This window comes from Heptranchias perlo, chromosome 35 (assembly GCF_035084215.1).
Source record: "Heptranchias perlo isolate sHepPer1 chromosome 35, sHepPer1.hap1, whole genome shotgun sequence".
Classification (NCBI taxonomy): Eukaryota; Metazoa; Chordata; class Chondrichthyes; order Hexanchiformes; family Hexanchidae; genus Heptranchias; species Heptranchias perlo.
Window position 1 is genome coordinate 9220989 of NC_090359.1, and position 24122 is coordinate 9245110.

The window sequence follows — 24122 nt, forward strand, 5'->3', positions numbered from 1 at the left end:
TTGTCATCCTGAGAGACAGCGACAGGCCCGTGACACAGAGCGAAGGCAGGAACTGAGAAATGTGGCCATTCAGGTCCAAAAATAGGCAGACACTCAGTCCCAGTCATTCATTCCGACACACGGTCCGGCAGTTAGTCAGTCAGTCGGGTCGGGAGGCCTGCAGACAGCAAACAAAGAGCCACAGAATAAAGCAGAGACTCAATCAGACGGATAAACCGGGAGACAGACAGACAGTGAAGCGGGCAGGGACTCAGCCCTGTAGATAAGCAGACTGTATCCTTTGCCTTTGACCCTGATTTGTCAGTAATAATTTAAAACCGCTTCTGGTTCGGTCCCTTCCTTTAATCCTGTACAGCAGCAGTGACAAAAACTTTGTGGATTTGAGGGTTGAGCCGAATCCGAGTCAGTTCCCGGTCCCCGGGAGAAATCCCCCAATTCCTGGGCACTTTGTATCAATCAGCAGTTAGCAGCAAAAAGTGTTATTAATGGGAGTAGTGGGACTGAGAAATACTTAAACAGCCGACACCCTGTAAAACAGAGCTCCAAGTATCGGTTTAAATAAAGTCCTGAACTGACAGAGCGGAGGGCAGATGAGGATTGAATTAAATCCCAATTCACTGAATCTAAACAAGGTTTAAAGAAGTGAATCTGTCCGGAGTGGGATTCCTGGGCCTGTGTGTGAGCTGCACCTGGATCGGTCCCGTTCAGTAAAGAGAGACCGGCAGGCGGCTCCCAGACACGGCTCAGGCCGGGACCGGCAGCTTTCGGCCGGCAGCGGCTGGATTAGAGAGCGGGGATCCTGAGCTGTTGTTGAGGCGGTCTGGCTGCTGCTGCTTCCGCCTCTCGCCCTCCGAGAGTCCCGGCGGCGGTCGGCACCGATCTCCCTCCTCTGGATCCGGATCCACCTCCTGTCGCAACTGACAGCGTCTGATTCCCGATCAGAAAGCTGCGAGTTCGAATCAGGTCGGGATCACAGCATTTTCACAGTGGCTCAGGGTCCTGGGACTGGTTTTATATCAGTGTTTGAGGGATGGGCTGTTCAGGTTTTATGCTATAATAATAATCAGAATTAAGTTTGATGCTTAAAATACTTTTTTTTTCTGTTACATACTATTTACACACTCATCAGTTTCAGACAGAAACGGGTAACAATGTTTAAGGGATGTGATGTGCAGCCTCATCTCCCATCCTTTAAGTCCAAGGTCGCAGACTTGAAAATTTATGGCGGACAACTGGTTCAGCCATTCATCGCCAGATCTGGCGGGAACACTTAAAACACCATCAGGTCCTGCTCTCTGCCAAAACTGCTCACTATTCTAGGATCATCCTGGAATGTAAAGATAACCCCGGCTTCTCTTCACTGCAAACCGGTTTCTTAAACCCCTCTCCCCTGCCCCTCCCCCCTCACCTCCAACAACAAGTGCGAGGAGCTCATGGACTTCTTTGTCACTAATACTGAGACCATCCGTTCAGCTGCCTCTGCCGTTTCCCTCCCTCCCCCCACCCACAATGCTAAACTTCCCCTAAGGTTCCCCCTGCCCCAGCCCTGAACTCGCATCTTTCTCTAGTTTCTCTCCTATCTCCCCTCTTGCCATCTCTGAGCTCATCTTGACCATGAGACCCACCCCCTACTCCTTCGACCCTATTCACACCAAACTACTGACCACCCAACTTCCCTTCCTGGCCACCATGTTAGCCCAATATTGTTAACGGTTCCCTCTCCTCAGGTACTGTCCCCCTCCCCTTCAAATCTGGCGTCATCACACCCTCCTCAAAAAACTCACCCTTGACCTCTCGGTCCTTGCAAACTACTGCCCCCATCTCCAACCGAGTTGAAAAGTGGGATCATTATATCAAATCGAGAGACTTTTCACCTCCCCCTCCAAATATTCAAACCACCGTTCAGGAGGAGAACCCCTCTGCTCGCTGACCGACATTGGTTCCCAGTCCACCAACATCTCAAATTTTAAATTCTCATCCTCGTGTTCAAATCCCTCCATGACCTCGCCCCTCACTTTCTCTGAAACCTCCTCCACCCCTGCAACCCTCCGAGATCTCTGAGCTCCTCCAATTCAGGCCTCTTGCGCATCCACGATTTTCATCGCTCCACCATTGGCGGCCGTGCCTTCAACCGACTGGGCCCAAAGCTCTGGATTTCCCTCCCGAAACCTCCCCGCCTCTCGACCTCTCTCTCCTCCCTTAAGATGCTCCTTAAACGCTCTCTACTTGCTTAAAAACTGTTTAATCTTCAACCTTTTCCAGTTCTGACGAAGGGTCATCGACCTGAAACGTTAACTCTGTTTCTCTCTCCACAGACGCTGCCTGACTTGCTGATTATTTACAGCATTTTCTGTTTTTATTTCAGCTTTCCAGCATCTGCAGTATTTTGCTTCTAATATCTCCTTCTGTGGCTCGAGGTCAAATATTGTTTAAAAACGCTCCTGTGAAGCGCCTTGGGACGTTTTGCTACCTTAAAGGCGCTATTTAAATAGTTCGGGCAGATCTTTTGCCACTGACGTGTGGCGCCGTGATCGGAAAGTGGTTAGTACTCTGCGTTGTGGCCGCAGTAACCTCGGTTCGAATCCGAGTCACGGCATAGTGTACGCTGCTTCTTTTATTCTCTCCCGCGCTTGCGAATATAATACAACAATATATCAATATTTAATAAATGAAAAAAACATTTTTTGGTGGTGTCGAAAACCTATTTATTCCATCAAATCCCAGCACTCTCACATGCCTGTACTTGATGTTCCACAGTTCAAACCCGCCTCTTCTCCCAGCTTTTTCTTCCTTCCACAGTCAATGGGCCGCCATTACTTTCCTCCTTCTATTTCATGGACACTTTCCTGCTCCATTGCCGACTCTAACATTCACTTTCACGATCTCACGCCTTTAAGTTTGTTTGCTCCGACCGCTGTTTCTATTGGGCACATGTCCCATTCGCACCAATGTTCATTTGTGCCTTGAAAGCAGTGGATAAATTTCGATCTGCGTGACCGCTCGACAGACAAACACGACGAAAGCAGGGCTGGTCTCTGGAAAGACAGCCGCCCGATTGTTCACGAAATTTACTTGGGGAATCTTGTGATCCAGGGGATGGTAACTGAAGAACTGGTTTTTGTTTTGATGCTTGTTGGCTCTTTTCTCTCAGCAGTTGAGTTGCGTGAGCGACGGGCAGCGCAACAGAGCTGCGAATGGCGGTTGAAAGGTGCACATTTGGCAAGTTGGGGCGGTGCAGTAAGATCGGAAGTGTTCCGCCTTGATCTTAATAGTTCTGTTGAAACGTGCGATTGAATCGAGTAGAGGATAAATGTAAAGAGCGCCTGTGGGGAAAAAGGAGCGATTACAGGCCATCAGCGAAAGGTCTTTCAAATTCTCGTGGCGCAGGACGCTTTGTGCGGAAACGGCAGATTTTAAAGTGAGTGTGTCGGAAAGTAAAGTGTGATCTTGTGTGTGAGAAGAGCACAAGAAAGTTGTGCTTGAAGCTGCGCCCTTGAGGCAAGTTGCAGGTTGTCACGAAAACTGCGATAGTGAAAGCTCAAAAATAAACCCAGAAACTGCTGGCAACACTCAGCAGGTCAGGTGGTATCTGTGGGGAGATGCTCAAGTATTTATCCAATTCTCCTTTTAATGTTACGATTGAATCGAGCTCCACCATCCTTTAAGGCAGTGCGTTCCAGATCATAACAATTCGCTGTGTCAAAAAAAATCTCCTTATTTCCCTTCTGGTTCTTTTGCCAATTATCTTAAATCTGCGTCCGTTGGTTGCCGACCCTCCCGCCAGTGGGTGAAGTTTCTCCTTATTTACTCGATCAAAACCCCTCTTAATTTTGAACACGTGGATTACTTCTACCCTTAACCTTCATTGCTCGAAGCAGAACAATCCCAGGTTCTCGAGTCTCTCCACACAACTAAACCCCATCCCTGGTATAATTCTGGGAAATCTCCTCTCCATCCTCTCCAAGACCTTGACCTCCTTAATAAATTATAGTGCCCAGAATTGGACACAATACTTCAGATGAGGCCTGAACAATGATTTATAAACGTTTAACATAACTTCCTTGCTTTTGTGCTCTATTTCTCGATTATTAAGCCAAGGAACCGGATGCTGTTTTAACGGTTTCAACAACTTGTGCTGCCACATTCAAAGATGTTGATGAAAATGATCAGCAACACATTGAGTGAGATCAGATAACAGAGCACAGGCCGGGATGGCGGAGAGAGACAGAGACACGAGTTGTGATCTGTAACTTTTTATAAACACTTCAGTTTATTTCACTCCGTGTCCAACACCGTGCGATCTCCCCTGGTGTGTCAGCTTTCTGTGTTCATACAGTGTAATGTATCGAATTGTCTCTTGGATCACACGGGGTGGTAGACGGGGGTCTGTGTGCGGAGGGTTCGGGGGGTGAGCTCTGATTCCCGCCCTCTTCTGGATTGAAAGGAGAAAAGAATGAATGAGAGAGAGAAGCGATGTGGGAGAAGGGATGATGGAAGAATTTGTCCATGAACCTGATTAAAATGGCCCAAAAACAAGATAATATTAAGATATCATCAGCAGAACATTAATACAAGCTGTAAAACAAAAGCAAAATACTGCAGATGCTGGAAATCTGAAGTAAAAACAGAAAATGCTGGAAATACTCAGCAGGTCAGGCAGCATCTGTGGAGAGAGTTCTGATGAAAGGTCATCGACCTGAAAGGATGTTTCTCTCTCCACAGATGCTGCCTGACCTGCTGAGTGTTTCCCGCATTTTCTGTTTTTATTTTTAATATAACCTGAGCTCTGTCGAGCGTTTGTTGGTCGATTCACTGATAAAGCTGGGAATTGAGGGGAAGCTGGTTCATGGCGAACCCCAGCTCTGAATCCCCCCGGCAGAGAGTTCAAGGAATGTTTAATTTAAATGAGATTCAACGACAGGATCAGAAAATCTCTCCTTGATGGTCGGTCTCATTCTCCCGAAGTGAGGAATGAGCGGGAGGGGCAATTCCACCCGGGGTTAGATTTTATTCCAAGAGGATGACTCAAAAACTAGCTTGATGTGGGGCCGAAATAGCTCAGTTGGGAGAGCGTTAGACTGAAGATCTAAAGGTCCCTGGTTCAATCCCGGGTTTCGGCAGTTTTGGGTTATTTTGTTTCTTCTTCTTTGGGCCGATTCTCGAACATTTATTTGCACTGACATTTTTACCCGACACTGAACGGTTGGGGATGGAATAGAGAGACATCAAGGATGTCTGTATTTAGCTTTTATTTCTCTATTTCCTTCTGCCTTTCTCTCTGGTTTTTGTCTCTCTCGGTGCCCGATGAACATTTGATTTGATGCATTTGTCCTAAACTGATGCCTTTTCCACATCTCAGGGCGGTCAGACACGCTCTGTCTGTCTGTTACTGCTTGTGACCATTAACGGGAACAGGCCGCGAGTTAAACATTTATCAGCAAACCGCCAGAGAGATAACACAACGGGAATAAAACACATTGCCTCACATTGTTAGACACCGAGTGACACAGATTGTAATGTGTGTCAGTAAACAGACCCGGAAAACAGAGTCCGAGAAAGGAAAGAAATAGAGAGATAGAAAAGAGTCATAAAAAGAAAGAAAACCCTTTCTCCACCCCAACAACAACAACAACTTGCATTTATATCGCGCCTTTAACGGAGTAAAACGTCCCAAGGCGCTTCACAGGAGCGATTATCAAACAAAATGTGACACGGAGCCACATAAAGAGATATTGGGACAGGTGAGGTAGGTTTTAAATGTCTTAAGGGAGGAGAGAGAGGTAGAGAGGCGGGGAGGTTTAGGGAGGGAAATCCAGAGCTTTGGGCCCAGTCGGTTGAAGGCACGGCCGCCAATGGTGGAGCGATGAAAATCGTGGATGCGCAAGAGGCCTGAATTGGAGGAGCTCAGAGATCTAGGAGGGTTGTCGGGGTGGAGGAGGTTACAGAGATAGGGAGGGGCGAGGTCATGGAGGGATTTGAACACGAAGATGATAATTTAAAATTTGAGATGTTGGTGGACTGGGAGCCAATGTAGGTCAGCGAGCAGAAGGGGTTCTCCTCCTGAACGGTGGTTTGAATGTTTGGGGGGCGGGGCTGTGATAAATATCTAGATTTAATATAATGATCCCACTTTTCAACTACCCCGAATTATTACAATGCTGACCTGGAACAATCGAGAACATACCGCAAAACAAGACATTCAGATCAATGGTCACTTTAGCAAGGAGTTTAAAAGATTCTTCTAAGAAGGAGAAGGCTGAAGAAACGGACTGTGAACATTTCATGACGGCCTATTTATTTGTGTCCAGGGACAGGGATGAGACACATGAAATGTTTCACACATTTCAAATCTCCGCGGTCAGACTGCCGATTGTTTATTGATCAGGAAGATGGCTGGTAATAATCTGAGACCCAGTGAAGAGGTGAGAACAGAGCAGCAGGGAATGATCCCAGAACAATAGGAGCCAGCAGCTCACCGTCTGGTCCCTGTGTCAGGGACAATACACAACACCTCAGCTCCAGACCAGGAACAGAGAGCTGCTGCTAACGTGGCCCAGCCCTCGCAAACTGCTGGAACTGTGGGATGGAAATCAGACTTTGGGTCTTGGAGGCTGCTTTAGGGGCTCCGTGGCTGATCGAAAGAATAATTTCTATTAAAGAGCAGGGCTCTGCTCCATCGCAGACTGATACTGTACAGTACATGGCAGAGTAAAGCTCCCTCTACACTGTGTCATCAAACATTCCGGGGGCAGGTGCATCAAGTGTTAGATCAAGATTAAATCTCCCTCTACACAGTCACAGAGGATGTCATTTGTGACTTTGACAAGGGCCGTTTCAGGACAGTGGCAGGAGTGGAAACCTGATTGGAGGGATTCAAACATGGTGTTGTGGGAAAGATGGACATGGATTTGGGAGGTGACAAGACTTTGGAGAGGAAAGGGAGGTGGGAGATGGGGTGGTAGTTTACAAGGACACAGGGGTCAAGGGTGGGTCTTTTGAGAAGGAGGGTGATGACGGCAGATTTGATGGGGAGGGGGACAGTACCTGAGGAGAGGAGACCGTTAACAATGTCAGCTAACATGGGGCCAGGAAGGGAGGTTGTTTGGTCAGCAGATTGTTGGGAATAGGGTCGAGGGAGCAGGAGGTGGGTCTCATTGTCAAGATGAGCTCAGAGAGGGCATGAGGGGAGATAGGAGAGAAACTTGGTGAGCTCGGGGAAGGGAGGGGAGCGGCAGAGGCAGCTGAATGGATGGTCTCAATCTTAGTGACAAAGAAGTCCATGAGCTCATTGCACTTTTTGTTGGAGGTGAGGATGAAGGAATGATGGGAGAGGGGTTTAAGAAGACGGTTTGTAGTGGAGAAGAGAAGTCGGGAGTTATCTTTACATTCCAGGATGATCCTGGAATAGTGAGCAGTTTTGTCAGAGGAGACAGGACCCGATAGTGCTTTATGTGGTCCAGCCAGATCTGGCGATGAATGGCCAAAGCAGTTGTCCACCATAAACTTTCAAAGCTGTGTCCCTTGGACTTAAGGAAGCAGAAATGAGGGCAGACCCAGGGGGATTGACCAGGGTGAGGGAGAGTGATGGTTTTAATGGGTACAAGAGCGTCAAAGGTGGAGGTGAGGGTGTGATTGAGCAAATCAGTAGCTGCAGAAATGTCGTGGTGAATGGAGGGCCAAAGTCCAGAGAGTTGGGAATTTGAAAGTGCCGTTGTAAGTGACCTGGGGGAGGGTTTTTTCCAGGGATGAACACAGAAGGAAGTGGGTTAGTCCCACTCCCCGGCTCTTTCCCCACAGCCCTGCAATTTATTACACGTCAACTATTTATCCAATTCCCTTTTGAAAGTTACTATTGAACCTGCTTCCACCTCCCTTTCAGGCAGTGCATTCCAGATCATAACAACTCGCTGTGTAAAAAAATCTCTCCAAATCCCCCAATGATTTCTTTCAATTTATCTGAAATCTGTGTCCTCTGGTTATTAACCATTCCATCACTGGAAACAATTTCTCTTTACACACTCTGTCAAAACCTTTCATAATTGTGAATACCTCCTTTGAATCGTCCGTTAACTTTCCGGTTGTAGTCTCAGTGCCCTTCCTGCTGGTGTTTTGTTTCAGTTCCCATGTGGTCTAGCGGTTATGATTCTTGGTTTTCACCCAGGCGGCACGGCTTCGATTCCCGGTGTGGGAATAGTGAACTTTTAGTTTCAGCCTCCCAATTTGCCTGCAGTCCAGGCTGTGGCTGCTGCTTTCTCTCTCACTTCTGTGTCAGTCCCACAATCACACTGAGAAATGAGGCAAACCACGGGTCTTCAGGCGACAGTGCACCAAAAACTGAAGGGAAGCAAGCAACAATGTCACGATAGGTTGGGCAGCAGCTCATGGCCAAGTGTTTGACTACAGTCCTTTTATTATTTACTGTAAAACCCGAGTCTGAGTGAAACACACACAGAACAATCTGGAAACACTCAGTGAGTCGGGCCCCATCTGCGCAGAGAACGGACCAATTAACTGAGAGTCTCAATGAGACGAGGAACGAGACACGGCCCCCTGTGAGAAACAAGGAACTTGCATTTGTATAGCACCTTTCACATCCTCAGGACATCCCAACGCACTTCTCTCGAAGATCAGTCACTATCGTTTTTAAGAGAAGGTAGCAGACAAGTTGTGTACAGCAAGATCCCACAAACAGTGATGAGATATTGAGCCGATCTCCTGTTTGTTGGGTGCTGATGGTCGAGGGAAGAATGTTGGCCAGGACACCGGGAGAACTCCCTGCTCTTCACAAATTGCCACGGGATCTTTTACACCTCGGAGCAGAAAGAAGGGACCCCCATTAAACACCTCATTCAAAGGACAGCACCTCTCACGATGCAGCTCCCTCTCAGCACGACACAGTCAGTCTGGATCATGTGTCCCAGTCCTGGAACGGGAGCTGGAACCCACACCCTTCTGAACACCAGCCTGACTCTCTGGTGTTACTCTCACCCCCGGCTAGTCATGAACCCGACTGTGCCACTCCCAGAGTAACTGATGACCACAGCCTCAGCCCTGGGTCCCGGTCTGCACCATAACCGCAGCATGTTACCGCTCATAGAAAGTGGCGTGGGATTCCTGAGTTCATTCTATGATGTGCATTGGGGGAGGGGGACCAGCTGGATTGATCTTGCATGGAGCCGGTAAGGACTCGATGTGCCAAATGGCCTCCTTCCATGCTGTGACCTTTCTATGATTCTCTGATTCCATGTGGGTGGAGAGGGTTACAAGGAAGTGATCAGAGATGGCCTTATCCATGATTGACACGATCAGGAGAAGAGAGACCACGTGAGATGGCAAGGTCGAGGGGGTGGCCATGAATATGGGTCGGGGAGTTTCTATGCAGGGAGAGATTAAGGGAGGATAAAGTATCACACAATAGACTTGTTAGAAAAATTGAAGCCCATGGGATTAAACGGACAATGGCAGCATGGATACAAAATTGGCTAAGGAGCAGAAAACAGAGAGTAGTGGTGAACGGTTGTTTTTCAGACTGGAGGCAAGTATACAGTGGTGTCCCCCAGGGCTCGGTATTAGGACCACTGCTCTTTTTGATATATATTAATGACCGGGACTTGGGAGTACAGGGTATAATTTCAAAGTTTGCAGATGACACGAAACTCAGAAATGTAATAAACAATGTTGAGGATGGTAACAGACTTCAGGAGGACAGAGACAGACTGGTGAAATGGGCAGATGAAATTTAATGCAGAGAATTGTGAATTGATACATTTTGGTAGAAAGAATGAGGAGAGGCAATTTAAACGAAATGGCACAATTTTAAAGGGAGTGCAGGAATAGAGAGACCTGGGGGTGTAGTTACACAAATCTTTGAAGGTGGCAGGACAAGTTGAGAAGGCAGTTAAAAAAGCAAATGGGGCCCTTTGCTTTATTAATTGAGGCATTGAATACAAAAGCAAGGAATTGATACAAAACCTTTATAAAACACTGGTGAGGCCTCAGCTGGAGTATTGTGTTTAATTCTGGGCACGAAACATGAAGAAGGATGTCAAGGCCTTAGAGAGGGTGCACAGGAGATTTATTAGAATGGTACCAGGGATGAGGGACTTCAGTTATGTGGAGAGACTGATTAAAGTTCCATCTGAACTGCCCCATCAAACACTCCCAGGACAGGTACAGCACGGGTTATATGCAGAATGAAGCTTCCTCCACACTGTCAAATCAAACACTCCCAGGGCAGGTACAACACGGGTTAGATACACAGTAATGCTTCCTCTACTCTGTGCAGTTTATATCTCGCCTCAGATTTCAGATAAAAGGTTGGTTTCCTGGACACTCTGCTGGTGTCTCGCTGTCTCTCTTTACTCAGTTACACCGCTCTCTACCTCCCTCTGCTGGTGTCTCTCTGTATCTCTGTACCCAGTTACACCGCTCTCTACCTCCCTCTGCTGGTGTCTCTCTGTATCTCTGTACTCAGTTACACCGCTCTCTACCTCCCTCTGCTGGTGTCTGTCTGTATCTCTGTACTCAGTTACACCGCTCTCTATCTCCCTCTGCTGGTGTCTCTCTGTATCTCTGTACTCAGTTACACCGCTCTCTACCTCCCTCTGATGGTGTGTCTCTGTATCTCTGTACTCAGTTACACCGCACTCTACCTCCCTCTGCTGGTGTCTCTCTGTATCTCTGTACTCAGTTACACCGCACTCTACCTCCCTCTGCTGGTGTCTCTCTGTATCTCTGTACTCAGTTACACCGCTCTCTACCTCCCTCTGCTGGTGTCTCTCTGTATCTCTATTCCCAGTTACACCGCTCTCTACCTCCGTCTGCTGGTGTCTCTCTGTATCTCTGTACTCAGTGACACCGCTCTCTACCTCCCTCTGCTGGTGTCTCTCTGTATCTCTGTACTCAGTGACACCGCTCAGTCTGTCCCCGCAGCTCCTTCGGGAGTTTAATGATTTTGAAATTAAGTCTATTTCCTCTGTGACTTGTGAAGTTTTGGTCAGTGAAATGTTTGAGAAAGAGATGGAATGAGAGCTTTAAGTGTGGGACAGAAGTTGTTTAACGGAGAAGGCACACGATGCCTTAAATTGAGCAGTGGTTTCCCTCGTGCAGCGGTTATCATGTTTACATCACTCATGAAAGGTCTCTGATTCAATCCCGGGCGGGACCATTATTTGGGAAATTGCTCCGCGTGAATCTCCAGGATGAGTTTCTTCTCCTGTGAAAAGCGGGCGATAATTGATTTTTCCTGTTAAATTTGGCAACCGCTGCACCACATTCCTTTCAGGGAGAAGGGATGATGGAAGAAAGTGCCCATGAACCTGATTAAATGAGGCCAAACACAAGATAATATTAAGATATCATCAGCTGAACATTAACATAACCTGAGCTCCGAGATCTGACCGGGTCCCATTCCCCCAGAGTGAGGAATGAGCGGGAGGGGAAATTCCACCCGGTTTCTATCTTTGTCCAAGGTGATGTCACAAAGTCCAATTTACAGTGGAGTCGAAATAGTTGAGTTTGGAGAGCGTGAGATTGAAGATCTGAAGGTCTCTGGGTTTGATTCTGTGTTCGGTGATTTTTGTTGCTCTGTTCTCGTTCTTTGAGTCGATTCTCGCATTTATTTCACTGAAATTTTAACCGGCACAGAAAGGTTGGGGAAGAAATAGACAGGCATCAAGAATGGGAAATATTGATAGTGTCTTTATTGAGTTTTTATTTCTCTTTTCTCTTCTGCCTTTTTCTCTGGAATTTCTCTCTCTCGGTGCCGGGAGACCATTTGATTTGAGGCATTTGTCCTGAACTGATGTCTTTTCCACATCTCGGGGCGGTCAGACCCGCTCTGTCTGTTACTACTTGTGACCATTGACGGGAACAGGCCGCGAGTTAAACGTTTATCAGCAAACCGACAGAGAGATAACACAACGGGAATCAAACCCATTGGGCATGATTTTATCGGGGAGGGGGGTCACGGGAGTCATGAGGTCATGGGTGGGTCAGTCATCGGGGGCATCGGCGAGTCAGTCATCGGGGGTCGGTGGTCATCGCGGGGGTCGGAGATCATGGGGTTTGTCGCTCGTGCAGGGGTGTCGGAGATTTGGAGGGGGTCGGCCGATCGCCTGTGTGGGATCACGGCCGGTTGGCTTGTTGGGCCAGGGGGAAGCACTCCTGCTCCTCCGGGCCCACAAGCTGTGCGATAAAGGCATTTACCTGCTGTTTCGGGCCTTCTCGCCTCCTCTCATGTGGTGTGAAGGAGAAGGCCCAGGAATCCCGGCCCCCAAGAGTTTAAAATAAAAAAGCTGTAAAAATGGAAGCCCACATGCTAGCGACATAAACACTCACACACAGACATATACACACAAACATACATACACCAATAACATGAAAGTAACACAGGACTACTTGACAAACAGCATGCTGCAGATAGAGCGAAGCGATCCCACAAACAACGGATCAGATCAAAGCTCTGCAGTCCTGCCACACCCATTTGTGAATGATGGTGGATAATTAAACAACGAACGGGAAGAGGCTCCATGAACATCCCCATCCTCAATGATGGTAAAGCCCAGCACGTGAGTGCAAAGTTTTAGAAACCGTCTTCAGCCAGAAGTGCCGAGTGGATGATCCATCTCGGCCTCCTCCCAAAATCCCCACCATCACAGAAGCCAGTCGAACATCGAGGTGAAGAGTGAAGCTGAGAGCAGATTTTAAATACGCTGGAATATCAGTGAAATTAAATTGGCGAAAGTGGGAAACTCCGAGTCAGTTTTACACTGTATATTCCGCATCCAATATTGGAGATAAAAGCTTTGGAAGGCGGCGAAAGTTTAAACACCCCGTCGGGGAACTAAATCCCGGTCTCCCGCGTGACAGGCGGGGATACTCACCACGACACTAACGAGGAACTGTTACATTGATCTTGCACTCATCCCAGATGGTGTTAGACATGCTTCACGTATCAGTGCATTACTTTTAACTATTTATTTGATGACAGTTTGTTTCATTTTCCACTTGCCACTGTTGAAAGAACCCTTTATATTTCCATCTCTTTGTGAGACAACGACAACTGACTCTGTCTTTCTTTCTTTTTTTTCCTCTCTTATCGTGGTGAGTTGCCCCGCCTTCGTCCGGGGTTCAATACCCCGACTGGGAGGTAGCATTTTACAGACGCTAACTTTTAATTTTATGTCTTCGCCGACCTTCTTCCTAAACAAAAACTACAGAGCAAAAAAACAGGTGATTGTCACTTTCAGAATATTATTGTACGGAGACTATTTGAGGACTGGATGCAGAGCAATTGTGATTTTTACGAACTGGTGGGTTCGGTGACAGATTCGAAATTCATTCATTTCCCCCGCGCAGGTTCAAATCTGACAGACTTCAGATCCCATCATTCATCAACCTGTTTCATCTCTGCGTTTCAAAATTCAACAAGTTTCTTGTAGAATTAATAATTCTTAAGTGAATTAAAATTCCACAGCATTGAGTACGTCGAGTTTTATGCTCATTTTAATTGATCTGCAAGATTTCACGAAATCTACGACAGAAATGGAACAAAAATCAGCCAAATTATCCATATTCTGACTCTCAGTATTTCTGAGTCAATCCATGTGTATGTGTGTCTGTGTCTGTCTGTCTGTGTATGTGCGTCATATTTTCTATATTTTCCTGAGAAGATCTGTCTCACTCTCTCCCGCGTTACCCACATCATGATCCAACATGAGATGGAAAAGTGGTCGGTAATTCTTCTTTCAACAGTGGTCCGTGGAAAGTTAAACAAACTGTCATCAAATGAACAGTTCAAACAGATTCACTGAAACGTGAAGCATCTGTGGTGAATATACGGCAAATGTCTGCACGAATTCCTCGTTAGTATAGTGGTGAGTATCCCCGCCTGTCACGCGGGAGACCGGGGTTCAATTCCCCGACGAGGAGGTTATTGCTGCTTTCGAAGCTTCACTTTCATTTATCTGCAATATTGGATGTTGAAAATACAATGAAAAACTGACTCGGCCTTTCCCACTTCCACAAATTGATTTCACAGCGATTTTAAAAATCTGCTCTCTGCCTCACGCTTCAGCTCGATGTGAGAACCGCAATGATGGGCAAGAAATGAAACGCAGAATCGCGCTGTCACCAGAGAGAGACAGGTCTCGGAACAGGCGCAGACATGAAAGATCTCACATACAGCAATGAAAAGGATGCATGTTTCAGTGAATCTATTTTAACTACTTCTTTGATGACAATTTGATTAACTTTCCACATGCCACTGTTGAAAGAAGACTTACTTTCTATCTCTTTGTAAGTCAAGGTCCAGAGAAAAATTATTTGGGGAGCAGGTTAAAAGTGACAGATAGAAAGAAAGAGAGGGACACTCAGAAACGCATATCACAAGTGAGACAGACATAGTCATATTCACACATACACAAACACACACATTCCGAGCTACATAAACACTCGCACACAGACATATACACACACCAATAACCTGAAAGTAACACAGGACTACTTGACAAACAGTGGAAGCAGCATGCTGTAGACAGAGCTAAACGATCCCACAAACAACGGATCAGATCAAAGCTCTGCAGTCCTGCCACACCCATTTGTGAATGATGGTGGATAATTAAACAACTAATGGGAAGAGGCTCTATGAACATCCCCATCCTCAATGATGGTAAAGCCCAGCGTGTGAGTGCAAAGTTTTAGAAACCGTCTTCAGCCAGAAGTGCCGAGTGGATGATCCATCTCGGCCTCCTCCCGAAATCCCCAACATCACAGAAACCAGTCGAAGATCGAGGTGAAGAGTGAAGCTGAGAGCAGATTTCAAAACCGCTGGAATATCAGTGAAATTAAATCGGGGAAAGTGGGAAACTCCGAGTCAGTTTTACACTGTATATTCCGCATCGAATATTAGAGATAAATTAAGGAAAAAGCTTTAAAAGGCGGCAAAAGTTTAATCTCCCCGTCGGGGAATTGAACCCCGGTCTCCCGCGTGACAGGCGGGGATACTCACCACTATACTAACGAGGAACTGCTGCATTGACTGTGCACTCATCCCAGATGGTGTTAGACATGCTTCACGTATCAGTGCATTTCTTTTAACTATTTATTTGATGACAGTTTGTTTCATTTTCCACGGGCCACTCTTGAAAGAACCATTTACATTTCCATCTCTTTGTTAGACAACGACAACTGACTCTGTCTTTCTTTCGTTCTTTCTTTCTCTCTTATCGTGGTGAGTTGCCCCACCTTAGTCCGGGGTTTCATACCCCGACTGGGAGGTAGCAGTTTTCAGACGCTAACTTTTAATTTTATGTCTTCGCCGACCTTCTTCCTAAACAAAAACTACAGAGCAAAAAAACAGGTGATTGTCACTTTCAGAATATTATTGTACGGAGACTATTTGAGGACTGGATGCAGAGCAATTGTGATTTTTACTAACTGGTGGGTTAGGTGACAGATTCGAAATTCATTCATTTCCCCCGCGCAGGTTCAAATCTGACAGACTTCAGATCCCGTCATTCATCAACCTGTTTCATCTCTGCGTTTCAAAATTCAACAAGTTTCTTGTAGAATTAATAATTCTTAAGTGAATTAAAATTCCACAGCATTGAGTACCTCGAGTTTTATGCTCATTTTAATTGATCTGCAAGATTTCACGAAATCTACGACAGAAATGGAACAAAAATCAGCCAAATTATCCATATTCTGACTCTCAGTATTTCTGAGTCAATCCATGTGTATGTGTGTCTGTGTCTGTCTGTCTGTCTGTGTATGTGCCTCATATTTTTTTTTCCTGAGAAGATCTGTCTCACTTTCTCCCGCGTTACCCACATCATGATCCAACATGAGATGGAAAAGTGGTCGGTAATTCTTCTTTCAACAGTGGTCCGTGGAAAGTTAAACAAACTGTCATCAAATGAACAGTTCAAACAGATTCACTGAAACGTGAAGCATCTGTGGTGAATATACGGCAAATGTCTGCACGAATTCCTCGTTAGTATAGTGGTGAGTATCCCCGCCTGTCACGCGGGAGACCGGGGTTCAATTCCCCGACGAGGAGGTTATTGCTGCTTTCGAAGCTTCACTTTCATTTATCTGCAATATTGGATGTTGAAAATACAACGAAAAACTGACTCGGCCTTTCCCACTTCCACAAATTGATTTCACAGCGATTTTAAAAATCTGCTCTCTGCCTCACGCTTCAGCTCGATGTGAGAACCACAATGATGGGCAAGAAATGAAACGCAGAATCGCGCTGTCACCAGAGAGAGACAGGTCTCGGAACAGGCGCAGACATGAAAGATCTCACATACAGCAATGAAAAGGATGCATGTTTCAGTGAATCTATTTTAACTACTTCTTTGATGACAATTTGATTAACTTTCCACATGCCACTGTTGAAAGAAGACTTACTTTCTATCTCTTTGTTAGTCAAGGTCCAGAGAAAAATTATTTGGGGAGCAGGTTAAAAGTGACAGATAGAAAGAAAGAGAGGGACACTCAGAAACGCATATAACAAGTGAGACAGACATAGTCATATTCACACATACACAAACACACACATTCCGAGCTACATAAACACTCGCACACAGACATATACACACACCAATAACCTGAAAGTAACACAGGACTACTTGACAAACAGTGGAAGCAGCATGCTGTAGACAGAGCGAAACGATCCCACAAACAACGGATCAGATCAAAGCTCTGCAGTCCTGCCACACCCATTTGTGAATGATGGTGGATAATTAAACAACTAATGGGAAGAGGCTCTATGAACATCCCCATCCTCAATGATGGTAAAGCCCAGCGTGTGAGTGCAAAGTTTTAGAAACCGTCTTCAGCCAGAAGTGCCGAGTGGATGATCCATCTCGGCCTCCTCCCGAAATCCCCAACATCACAGAAACCAGTCGAAGATCGAGGTGAAGAGTGAAGCTGAGAGCAGATTTTAAAACCGCTGGAATATCAGTGAAATTAAATCGGGGAAAGTGGGAAACTCCGAGTCAGTTTTACACTGTATATTCCGCATCGAATATTAGAGATAAATTAAGGAAAAAGCTTTAAAAGGCGGCAAAAGTTTAATCTCCCCGTCGGGGAATTGAACCCCGGTCTCCCGCGTGACAGGCGGGGATACTCACCAGTATACTAACGAGGAACTGCTGCGTTGAATGTGCACTCATCCCAGATGGTGTTAGACATGCTTCACGTATCAGTGCATTTCTTTCAACTATTTATTTGATGACAGTTTGTTTCATTTTCCACGGGCCACTCTTGAAAGAACCATTTACATTTCCATCTCTTTGTTAGACAACGACAACTGACTCTGTCTTTCTTTCGTTCTTTCTTTCTCTCTTATCGTGGTGAGTTGCCCCACCTTCGTCCGGGGTTTAATACCCCGACTGGGAGGTAGCAGTTTTCAGACGCTAACTTTTAATTTTATGTCTTCGCCGACCTTCTTCCTAAACAAAAACTACAGAGCAAAAAAACAGGTGATTGTCACTTTCAGAATATTATTGTACGGAGACTATTTGAGGACTGGATGCAGAGCAATTGTGATTTTTACTAACTGGTGGGTTAGGTGACAGATTCGAAATTCATTCATTTCCCCCGCGCAGGTTCAAATCTGACAGACTTCAGATCCCGTCATTCATCAACCTGTTTCATCTCTGCGTTTCAAAATTCAACAAGTTTCTTGTAGAATTAATAATTCTTAAGTGAATTAAAATTCCACAGCATTGAGTACCTCGAGTTTTATGCTCATTTTAATTGATCTGCAAGATTTCACGAAATCTACGGCAGAAATGGAACAAAAATCAGCCAAATTATCCATATTCTGACTCTCAGTATTTCTGAGTCAATCCATGTGTCTGTGTCTGTCTGTCTGTCTGTGTATGTGCCTCATATTTTCTATATTTTCCTGAGAAGATCTGTCTCACTTTCTCCCGCGTTACCCACATCATGATCCAACATGAGATGGAAAAGTGGTCGGTAATTCTTCTTTCAACAGTGGTCCGTGGAAAGTTAAACAAACTGTCATCAAATGAACAGTTCAAACAGATTCACTGAAACGTGAAGCATCTGTGGTGAATATACGGCAAATGTCTGCACGAATTCCTCGTTAGTATAGTGGTGAGTATCCCCGCCTGTCACGCGGGAGACCGGGGTTCAATTCCCCGACGAGGAGGTTATTGCTGCTTTCGAAGCTTCACTTTCATTTATCTGCAATATTGGATGTTGAAAATACAATGAAAAAGTGACTCGGCCTTTCCCACTTCCACAAATTGATTTCACAGCGATTTTAAAAATCTGCTCTCTGCCTCACGCTTCAGCTCGATGTGAGAACCACAATGATGGGCAAGAAATGAAACGCAGAATCGCGCTGTCACCAGAGAGAGACAGGTCTCGGAACAGGCGCAGACATGAAAGATCTTACATGCAGCAATGAAAAGGATGCATGTTTCAGTGAATCTATTTTAACTACATCTTTGATGACAATTTGATTAACTTTCCACATGCCACTGTTGAAAGAAGACTTACTTTCTATCTCTTTGTTAGTCAAGGTCCAGAGAAAAATTATTTGGGGAGCAGGTTAAAAGTGACAGATAGAAAGAAAGAGAGGGACACTCAGAAACGCATATAACAAGTGAGACAGACATAGTCATATTCACACATACACAAACACACACATTCCGAGCTACATAAACACTCGCACACAGACATATACACACACCAATAACCTGAAAGTAACACAGGACTACTTGACAAACAGTGGAAGCAGCATGCTGTAGACAGAGCTAAACGATCCCACAAACAACGGATCAGATCAAAGCTCTGCAGTCCTGCCACACCCATTTGTGAATGATGGTGGATAATTAAACAACTAATGGGAAGAGGCTCTATGAACATCCCCATCCTCAATGATGGTAAAGCCCAGCGTGTGAGTGCAAAGTTTTAGAAACCGTCTTCAGCCAGAAGTGCCGAGTGGATGATCCATCTCGGCCTCCTCCCGAAATCCCCAACATCACAGAAACCAGTCGAACATCGAGGTGAAGAGTGAAGCTGAGAGCAGATTTTAAAACCGCTGGAATATCAGTGAAATTGAATCGGGGAAAGTGGGAAACTCCGAGTCAGTTTTACACTGTATATTCCGCATCGAATATTAGAGATAAATGAGAGAAAAAGCTTTAAAAGGCGGCAAAAGTTTAATCTCCCCGTCGGGGAATTGAACCCCGGTCTCCCGCGTGACAGGCGGGGATACTCACCACTATACTAACGAGGAACTGCTGCATTGACTGTGCACTCATCCCAGATGGTGTTAGACATGCTTCACGTATCAGTGCATTTCTTTTAACTATTTATTTGATGACAGTTTGTTTCATTTTCCACGGGCCACTCTTGAAAGAACCATTTACATTTCCATCTCTTTGTTAGACAACGACAACTGACTCTGTCTTTCTTTCGTTCTTTCTTTCTCTCTTATCGTGGTGAGTTGCCCCACCTTAGTCCGGGGTTTCATACCCCGACTGGGAGGTAGCAGTTTTCAGACGCTAACTTTTAATTTTATGTCTTCGCCGACCTTCTTCCTAAACAAAAACTACAGAGCAAAAAAACAGGTGATTGTCACTTTCAGAATATTATTGTACGGAGACTATTTGAGGACTGGATGCAGAGCAATTGTGATTTTTACTAACTGGTGGGTTAGGTGACAGATTCGAAATTCATTCATTTCCCCCGCGCAGGTTCAAATCTGACAGACTTCAGATCCCGTCATTCATCAACCTGTTTCATCTCTGCGTTTCAAAATTCAACAAGTTTCTTGTAGAATTAATAATTCTTAAGTGAATTAAAATTCCACAGCATTGAGTACCTCGAGTTTTATGCTCATTTTAATTGATCTGCAAGATTTCACGAAATCTACGACAGAAATGGAACAAAAATCAGCCAAATTATCCATATTCTGACTCTCAGTATTTCTGAGTCAATCCATGTGTATGTGTGTCTGTGTCTGTGTCTGTCTGTCTGTGTATGTGCCTCATATTTTCTATATTTTCCTGAGAAGATCTGTCTCACTCTCTCCCGCGTTACCCACATCATGATCCAACATGAGATGGAAAAGTGGTCGGTAATTCTTCTTTCAACAGTGGTCCGTGGAAAGTTAAACAAACTGTCATCAAATGAACAGTTCAAACAGATTCACTGAAACGTGAAGCATCTGTGGTGAATATACGGCAAATGTCTGCGCGAATTCCTCGTTAGTATAGTGGTGAGTATCCCCGCCTGTCACGCGGGAGACCGGGGTTCAATTCCCCGACGAGGAGGTTATTGCTGCTTTCGAAGCTTCACTTTCATTTATCTGCAATATTGGATGTTGAAAATACAACGAAAAACTGACTCGGCCTTTCCCACTTCCACAAATTGATTTCACAGCGATTTTAAAAATCTGCTCTCTGCCTCACGCTTCAGCTCGATGTGAGAACCACAATGATGGGCAAGAAATGAAACGCAGAATCGCGCTGTCACCAGAGAGAGACAGGTCTCGGAACAGGCGCAGACATGAAAGATCTTACATGCAGCAATGAAAAGGATGCATGTTTCAGTGAATCTATTTTAACTACTTCTTTGATGACATGCCACTGTTGAAAGAAGACTTACTTTCTATCTCTTTGTTAGTCAAGGTCCAGAGAAAAATTATTTGGGGAGCAGGTTAAAAGTGACAGATAGAAAGAAAGAGAGGGACACTCAGAAACGCATATAACAAGTGAGACAGACATAGTCATATTCACACATACACAAACACACACATTCCGAGCTACATAAACACTCGCACACAGACATATACACACACCAATAACCTGAAAGTAACACAGGACTACTTGACAAACAATGGAAGCAGCATGCTGTAGACAGAGCTAAACGATCCCACAAACAACGGATCAGATCAAAGCTCTGCAGTCCTGCCACACCCATTTGTGAATGATGGTGGATAATTAAACAACTAATGGGAAGAGGCTCTATGAACATCCCCATCCTCAATGATGGTAAAGCCCAGCGTGTGAGTGCAACGTTTTAGAAACCGTCTTCAGCCAGAAGTGCCGAGTGGATGATCCATCTCGGCCTCCTCCCGAAATCCCCAACATCACAGAAACCAGTCGAACATCGAGGTGAAGAGTGAAGCTGAGAGCAGATTTTAAAACCGCTGGAATATCAGTGAAATTGAATCGGGGAAAGTGGGAAATTCCGAGTCAGTTTTACACTGTATATTCCGCATCGAATATTAGAGATAAATGAGAGAAAAAGCTTTAAAAGGCGGCAAAAGTTTAATCTCCCCGTCGGGGAATTGAACCCCGGTCTCCCGCGTGACAGGCGGAGATACTCACCACTATACTAACGAGGAACTGCTGCATTGACTGTGCACTCATCCCAGATGGTGTTAGACATGCTTCACGTATCAGTGCATTTCTTTTAACTATTTATTTGATGACAGTTTGTTTCATTTTCCACGGGCCACTCTTGAAAGAACCATTTACATTTCCATCTCTTTGTTAGACAACGACAACTGACTCTGTCTTTCTTTCGTTCTTTCTTTCTCTCTTATCGTGGTGAGTTGCCCCACCTTAGTCCGGGGTTTCATACCCCGACTGGGAGGTAGCAGTTTTCAGACGCTAACTTTTAATTTTATGTCTTCGCCGACCTTCTTCCTAAACAAAAACTACAGAGCAAAAAAACAGGTGATTGTCACTTTCAGAATATAATTGTACGGAGACTATTTGAGGACTGGATGCAGAGCAATTGTGATTTTTACTAACTGGTGGGTTAGGTGACAGATTCGAAATTCATTCATTTCCCCCGCGCAGGTTCAAATCTGACAGACTTCAGATCCCGTCATTCATCAACCTGTTTCATCTCTGCGTTTCAAAATTCAACAAGTTTCTTGTAGAATTAATAATTCTTAAGTGAATTAAAATTCCACAGCATTGAGTACCTCGAGTTTTATGCTCATTTTAATTGATCTGCAAGATTTCACGAAATCTACGACAGAAATGGAACAAAAATCAGCCAAATTATCCATATTCTGACTCTCAGTATTTCTGAGTCAATCCATGTGTATGTGTGTCTGTGTCTGTCTGTCTGTGTATGTGCGTCATATTTTCTATATTTTCCTGAGAAGATCTGTCTCACTCTCTCCCGCGTTACCCACATCATGATCCAACATGAGATGGAAAAGTGGTCGGTAATTCTTCTTTCAACAGTGGTCCGTGGAAAGTTAAACAAACTGTCATCAAATGAACAGTTCAAACAGATTCACTGAAACGTGAAGCATCTGTGGTGAATATACGGCAAATGTCTGCGCGAATTCCTCGTTAGTATAGTGGTGAGTATCCCCGCCTGTCACGCGGGAGACCGGGGTTCAATTCCCCGACGAGGAGGTTATTGCTGCTTTCGAAGCTTCACTTTCATTTATCTGCAATATTGGATGTTGAAAATACAACGAAAAACTGACTCGGCCTTTCCCACTTCCACAAATTGATTTCACAGCGATTTTAAAAATCTGCTCTCTGCCTCACGCTTCAGCTCGATGTGAGAACCACAATGATGGGCAAGAAATGAAACGCAGAATCGCGCTGTCACCAGAGAGAGACAGGTCTCGGAACAGGCGCAGACATGAAAGATCTTACATGCAGCAATGAAAAGGATGCATGTTTCAGTGAATCTATTTTAACTACTTCTTTGATGACATGCCACTGTTGAAAGAAGACTTACTTTCTATCTCTTTGTTAGTCAAGGTCCAGAGAAAAATTATTTGGGGAGCAGGTTAAAAGTGACAGATAGAAAGAAAGAGAGGGACACTCAGAAACGCATATAACAAGTGAGACAGACATAGTCATATTCACACATACACAAACACACACATTCCGAGCTACATAAACACTCGCACACAGACATATACACACACCAATAACCTGAAAGTAACACAGGACTACTTGACAAACAATGGAAGCAGCATGCTGTAGACAGAGCTAAACGATCCCACAAACAACGGATCAGATCAAAGCTCTGCAGTCCTGCCACACCCATTTGTGAATGATGGTGGATAATTAAACAACTAATGGGAAGAGGCTCTATGAACATCCCCATCCTCAATGATGGTAAAGCCCAGCGTGTGAGTGCAACGTTTTAGAAACCGTCTTCAGCCAGAAGTGCCGAGTGGATGATCCATCTCGGCCTCCTCCCGAAATCCCCAACATCACAGAAACCAGTCGAACATCGAGGTGAAGAGTGAAGCTGAGAGCAGATTTTAAAACCGCTGGAATATCAGTGAAATTGAATCGGGGAAAGTGGGAAATTCCGAGTCAGTTTTACACTGTATATTCCGCATCGAATATTAGAGATAAATGAGAGAAAAAGCTTTAAAAGGCGGCAAAAGTTTAATCTCCCCGTCGGGGAATTGAACCCCGGTCTCCCGCGTGACAGGCGGAGATACTCACCACTATACTAACGAGGAACTGCTGCATTGACTGTGCACTCATCCCAGATGGTGTTAGACATGCTTCACGTATCAGTGCATTTCTTTTAACTATTTATTTGATGACAGTTTGTTTCATTTTCCACGGGCCACTCTTGAAAGAACCATTTACATTTCCATCTCTTTGTTAGACAACGACAACTGACTCTGTCTTTCTTTCGTTCTTTCTTTCTCTCTTATCGTGGTGAGTTGCCCCACCTTAGTCCGGGGTTTCATACCCCGACTGGGAGGTAGCAGTTTTCAGACGCTAACTTTTAATTTTATGTCTTCGCCGACCTTCTTCCTAAACAAAAACTACAGAGCAAAAAAACAGGTGATTGTCACTTTCAGAATATAATTGTACGGAGACTATTTGAGGACTGGATGCAGAGCAATTGTGATTTTTACTAACTGGTGGGTTAGGTGACAGATTCGAAATTCATTCATTTCCCCCGCGCAGGTTCAAATCTGACAGACTTCAGATCCCGTCATTCATCAACCTGTTTCATCTCTGCGTTTCAAAATTCAACAAGTTTCTTGTAGAATTAATAATTCTTAAGTGAATTAAAATTCCACAGCATTGAGTACCTCGAGTTTTATGCTCATTTTAATTGATCTG

General features: G+C 45.0%; 10 non-coding genes across 10 annotated transcripts; 6 read left to right on the forward strand and 4 right to left on the reverse strand.

Annotated features, from left to right (window-relative positions):
• The first annotated feature begins 5047 nt into the window (after positions 1-5047).
• trnaf-gaa (transfer RNA phenylalanine (anticodon GAA)) lies at positions 5048-5120 on the forward strand. Its single transcript has one exon. It is a non-coding gene; the product is annotated as a tRNA-Phe (tRNA).
• An 8740-nt stretch (positions 5121-13860) lies between these two features.
• Positions 13861-13932, forward strand: trnad-guc (transfer RNA aspartic acid (anticodon GUC)). Its single transcript has one exon. It is a non-coding gene; the product is annotated as a tRNA-Asp (tRNA).
• Positions 13933-14955: 1023 nt separating this feature from the next.
• trnad-guc (transfer RNA aspartic acid (anticodon GUC)) lies at positions 14956-15027 on the reverse strand. Its single transcript has one exon. It is a non-coding gene; the product is annotated as a tRNA-Asp (tRNA).
• A 961-nt stretch (positions 15028-15988) lies between these two features.
• On the forward strand, positions 15989-16060 carry trnad-guc (transfer RNA aspartic acid (anticodon GUC)). Its single transcript has one exon. It is a non-coding gene; the product is annotated as a tRNA-Asp (tRNA).
• A 2052-nt stretch (positions 16061-18112) lies between these two features.
• Positions 18113-18184, forward strand: trnad-guc (transfer RNA aspartic acid (anticodon GUC)). Its single transcript has one exon. It is a non-coding gene; the product is annotated as a tRNA-Asp (tRNA).
• Positions 18185-19207: 1023 nt separating this feature from the next.
• On the reverse strand, positions 19208-19279 carry trnad-guc (transfer RNA aspartic acid (anticodon GUC)). Its single transcript has one exon. It is a non-coding gene; the product is annotated as a tRNA-Asp (tRNA).
• Positions 19280-20246: 967 nt separating this feature from the next.
• On the forward strand, positions 20247-20318 carry trnad-guc (transfer RNA aspartic acid (anticodon GUC)). Its single transcript has one exon. It is a non-coding gene; the product is annotated as a tRNA-Asp (tRNA).
• A 1004-nt stretch (positions 20319-21322) lies between these two features.
• Positions 21323-21394, reverse strand: trnad-guc (transfer RNA aspartic acid (anticodon GUC)). Its single transcript has one exon. It is a non-coding gene; the product is annotated as a tRNA-Asp (tRNA).
• Positions 21395-22355: 961 nt separating this feature from the next.
• trnad-guc (transfer RNA aspartic acid (anticodon GUC)) lies at positions 22356-22427 on the forward strand. Its single transcript has one exon. It is a non-coding gene; the product is annotated as a tRNA-Asp (tRNA).
• A 1004-nt stretch (positions 22428-23431) lies between these two features.
• On the reverse strand, positions 23432-23503 carry trnad-guc (transfer RNA aspartic acid (anticodon GUC)). Its single transcript has one exon. It is a non-coding gene; the product is annotated as a tRNA-Asp (tRNA).
• Between the last annotated feature and the right edge of the window lie 619 nt (positions 23504-24122).